This window comes from Haliotis rubra, unplaced genomic scaffold (assembly GCF_003918875.1).
Source record: "Haliotis rubra isolate DU_JTF1 unplaced genomic scaffold, ASM391887v1 Scf160, whole genome shotgun sequence".
NCBI lineage: Eukaryota > Metazoa > Mollusca > Gastropoda > Lepetellida > Haliotidae > Haliotis > Haliotis rubra.
In genome coordinates this window covers 1,791,761-1,796,904 of record NW_025765559.1, presented here as the reverse complement: position 1 = coordinate 1,796,904, position 5,144 = coordinate 1,791,761, and the positions used below count along the sequence as shown (strand labels likewise).

General features: G+C 41.2%; 1 long non-coding RNA gene across 1 annotated transcript; it reads right to left on the bottom strand.

The window, feature by feature from the left end:
- Nucleotides 1–4,248: 4,248 nt before the first annotated feature.
- On the bottom strand, nt 4,249–4,623 carry LOC124271466. The gene is made up of 3 exons (XR_006897046.1): nt 4,518–4,623; nt 4,346–4,388; nt 4,249–4,302 (listed from the first exon to the last, which is right to left on the bottom strand). It is a non-coding gene; the product is annotated as an uncharacterized LOC124271466 (long non-coding RNA).
- Between the last annotated feature and the right edge of the window lie 521 nt (nt 4,624–5,144).

Genomic DNA, 5,144 nt, shown 5'->3' with positions numbered 1-5,144 from the left:
AAGTGTTATAAGGACATTATCTTGTCACTAGCGGTTAAAGTGTTCTTTGGGTCACCTATATCAATGACAGTATGAAGGTTCAGAATATCTCTGTATTGGGTGATATAAGTGACATTATCTTATCTCATCCTGTATCTTTAAAGTGTTCATGTTGGGTCACCTATAAATGACAGTAGAAGGTTCGAATATCTCTGTATTGGGTGATATATAGCTTATCTAAAAATAGTGGGGTAGCCTCGCTTGTCACTTGTCACCTTGGGTCACCTATATCAATGACACTCAGTATGAAGGTTCAGAATATCTCTTGTATTGGGGTAATATAAGTGACATTACCTTATCTTCTTCATGTACAATACTTTAATTTAAAAATAAATATCACCTTGTATTAGGCCACGCTTAACCGTAAACTCTCCCCGCTGCCACCTTTACCGAAGCTGTATTGCTAACGATCGATATGATGTCATAGTATAATGCATGCAGTGCACGGAGTTCGAAAAACTTTCGATTAGCTATTTTAGTTCACTGAGTATATATTTATTTTACTGACTTTCACACTGCTTATTTAAACCATGTTATACATTGAATCGTTTTCACACTCAACATAAACTTAATTTACCATTTTTATAGCAGTTTTAAGCTTGTCAGAATATGTTTCACAGATTTTAAAGATCCAGTTGAGAGGCAGACGTCATTTTGTTTACATGTCATATAGTCAATAGCAAGCTTATCGATCTTCAAAATAAAATAAAATGATATTTTGTACATTCAACATGGCGTAAGATAAATATGTTGTAAACATTTCCTTGGGTTATACGTTCTGATGTACGCCTTTTTTTATTATGAGCCTACCAGCTCGGGTGACACTGCTACAAAGAGGTGTACATCAGACCGAATTACCCTCGAGAGAAGCATACAACTTACAGTAATCACCTGGTAGTTTCCTGGGACAATGGGATAACAGTTCATTTGTCAATGGGATCATACTTCAGTTAGAATGGTTTTGCTGGACTATTGCTAATGTTTGCATTTAGTTTGTTTGTTTCCATGGACCTCTTGCTTAAATCTTGCCTTTGTCAGTGTGTGATGGATATAGCAGTAGTGTTTTAGTAAAGTAACTTTGTCTGTACGTCAACAGTGTTCCCAGTACTTCATCCTAATCTTGTTGCTGTTTCATCTTCTGATATTGAACATTTTTGGCTTGCATAATGATTTGTTTGTTCAGGACTATTAATGGCATTAATCTGACAGAATCTCACTTACCTTCCAGACCTGGCTTTTCACTCCCACACCTTCCATAGAAACACAACAATTCATTATTTGAGTTGCATGTGCTAAAGATTTTCCATTTAATGTGGAAGTTAGGAGAAAGTTCAGGGAATAGTTCATTTGCAGAAGATTGGTTTTTATGGGCTTATTTCATAACCATATTGAAATGTTTTACCTCCTTTATTTGTCCTTATTACATGAAGGAATTATTCACAGATATCCAGTAATATCTTCACTCAGTTTATTGAATTGAAAGTTAGGAACTATCCAGAACACAGTTATAAAATCATTATTATGAAACCATTATCCTTGTCATTGACAGAGTTAATATATATCAAAATATATTAGTCATAATCCAGTTTTATTGCAAACAAAATTGTACTGCATATAAAAGAACTAATATAATTATATGATTTATTGTTTGAAAATGCCCCTTGCTTTCTTCAGTTAAATGTAACAAACAATCATATAATCAGTGGGCGTGGGGTAGCTTAGTGGTTAAAGCTGCCTTCGCTCATCATGCTGAAGACCCGGGTTCGATTCCCCACATGGGTACAATGTGTGAAGCCCATTTCTAGTGTCCCCGCCATGATATTGCTGGAATATTGCTAAAAAAGCGGGCGTAACAGTAAAGTTAGTTACTCACTCACTATAATCAGTGCGAGGAGTTACATACATTTGACAAGATTCCACCCCAGTCACCCTCCTCTTCCTAATTCTTGGTGTATGAGCACAACAAATGTGCTTGCTGGGAAATGTCTGTGACTGGGGACATTTTGGCCTTCCCTACTGTAATTATGTAACAATTTCTGATGTTGTTCCCAGCTGTTTAAACCCCAGCTCACTCCTCCGATGTGTCACCCCTCACTCTGTGAAAAGTATAATCTTAAGGAATAATTCAGAAAGATTTATTTTAATATTTTAGATTCTATTTTTTTAATTTGATCTGTTTAAAAATGTTTCCACACTTTGAAATGTTTTTAATTACTTCAAAAATTTTAGTTGTGGGATTGCTTAAATAATTTTATCAATTTTACTGCCCCTGATATCAGTTTGATAACCCAGTGGTTCAAAGAGTTCGATTTCCTTTGTTCATTGCAATATAAAACGGTTGAAGATCTACAGATGATTTACTAATGAAGTTTAAGCAGAAATATAGTAACTGTGGTTTGTAGTTTGTTTGGGTTTTTTTATGCCGAACTCAGCATTATTCCAGCAATATGGTGGCACTCTGTAGAGGTTTGTAGACTTCTTCGAGATAATGTTTCATTTATATATATATATATGTAGTAATTGATATTACACGCTACATTTGACTTCTTTCTAAATGGCATTGTGTATTCATAGCTTTCAGTTGTGGGAACCTTTACTAATTAACACTTATCAGAGGGGTACACAAAGTAAGTGATCTAGACTACCAGTTGTCCTTCCATTTTGTGGAAGCCGTGGTGGCTGAGTGTGTTAGATCGCTGTCTGTGTGCTGGCGTGTTAGGTGCCTGACACTGAGCGTGTGTGTTCAAATTGAGTGTGCTCATCCTAAAACAACTATTTTACTGAGAAAGTGTAATCCCAAACAGGTAACGAATTATCAATCTGACATTGCATGGACAGAATGGAGAAAAGAGTATATTGTGTTGTGATCGAAGTCATGACGTCATCTTTGGTCTGTAATTTATCAATTTGAATGGGACCTTAAAATTATTGTTTGTCCTGATTGTTATCCATATCCTTTCTCGTAAGTTATATCAAAGTGGTTACTGTTGAGTCTCAACAGTCCACTCACTTGCGAACACATTGTGATATTACCGAAATACTCTACAAAACTTCTCATTTGTTGTGATGAAAACATTCCAATCCATGTCATATCCTGTGTGAGTGTTGTGTATAACTAGTGTTGTTTTCTATATATTGTTGGCATATATTTCAGTGTGATGTTTGAACATTATCACTTGTTACTTGTTGTATGGTCAGGGCTTGAGAACAGGTCTGTGGACCACCTGCACTAAAAGTATAATTATCATGTTTTGTGATGCACCACTGAGTAAAGGATTATCTAGATGAGAACGTTTCCCAGTCAGGTCTTCCCATTAAAATCACATGAGGCCTACGACAGTCTGTCAGTGCCTACTGTAGCTGAGGCCTACAACAGTCTGTCAGTGCCTACAGTAGCTGAGGCCTACAACAGTCTGTCAGGGCCTACTGTAGCTGAGGCCTACAACAATCTGTCAGTGCCTACAGTAGCTGGGGGCTACAACAGTCTGTCAGAGCCTACAGTAGCTGAGGCCGACAACAGTCTGTCAGTGCCTCATCCAGCTGTAGCATGCGATCAACGACAATCTGTCAGTGCCTACTGTAGCTGATGCCTACGATAATTTGTCAGTAGTGATCACATGAGACCTACTACAATCTGTCAATGCCTACTGTTGCTACAGCAGAAGACCTACTACAGTCTGTCAGCGGCCCCAGTATCTGTAGCGTGCCGCCTACTACAGTCTGTCAGTGGCCCCAGTATCTGTAGCGTGAGGCCTACTACAGTCTGTCAGTGGCCCCAGTATGTGTAGCGTGAAACCTACTACAGTCTGTCAGCGGCCCCAGTATGTGTAGCGTGAAACCTACTACAGTCTGTCAGCGGCCCCAGTATCTGTAGCCTGCCGCCTACTACAGTCTGTCAGCGGCCCCAGTATCTGTAGCATGAGGCCAACTAGTCTGTCAGTGGCCCCAGTATCTGTAGCGTGCGTCCTACTACAGTCTGTCAGCGGCCCCAGTATCTGTAGCATGAGGCCAACTAGTCTGTCAGTGGCCCCAGTATCTGTAGCGTGCGTCCTACTACAGTCTGTCAGCAGCCCCAGTATCTGTAGCATGAGGCCAACTAGTCTGTCAGTGGCCCCAGTATCTGTAGCGTGCCGCCTACTACAGTCTGTCAGCGGCCCCAGTATCTGTAGCGTGCCGCCTACTACAGTCTGTCAGCAGCCCCAGTATCTGTAGCGTGCGGCCTACTACAGTCTGTCAGCGGCCCCAGTATCTGTAGCGTGAGGCCTACTACAGTCTGTCAGCAGCCCCAGTATGTGTAGCGTGAAACCTACTACAGTCTGTCAGCGGCCCCAGTATCTGTAGCGTGAGGCCTACTACAGTCTGTCAGCGGCCCCAGTATCTGTAGCAAGAGGCCTACTACAGTCCGTCAGTGGCCCCAGTATCTGTAGCGTGAAACCTACTACAGTCTGTCAGCGGCCCTAGTATGTGTAGCGTGAAACCTACTACAGTCTGTCAGTGGCCCCAGTATCTGTAGCGTGAGGCCGACTACAGTCTGTCAGTGGCCCCAGTATCTGTAGCGTGAGGCCGACTACAGTCTGTCAGCGGCCCCAGTATCTGTAGCGTAAGGCCGACTACAGTCAGTGCTTCCTGTAGCTAGGATGATGCTGTCAGCATGTTAACGTATTCATCACCATGAAGTGCCTGAGGCACAGTGCACCAAAGAACTGTCAGGTAACTGAAAATTGTGGATGGGCAAAAGGTTGATGGGTAGTCCTTGAAGCTTCATTCAACTGGAAAGCATTTTGTCTGCTAACTGTAGAATCATTAGTGAATGAGTAGCCCACCAAGAGGCAGCACCTGAATCTCAATCTGTCACAAGCCTTATCTTGATCCTGTCCTGGGACTGGTCTCCCTGTGATTCTGTCAGACAAAGTTGGGGATGTAGATGAGCCTCTCAGCAATTAAGGTTTTCAAGTTGTGTTGTAGTTGGTTATTGTGTTGGTGAAGTTCAATAAAATCACAGATGTTGATGCTATTGGTGATCAATCGGTCAGGAGTGGTATATGGTCAGTAGTTAGGTGTGTGTGAGTCCAGTAACCTTGAACAAGACGACAGGTACACAGTCT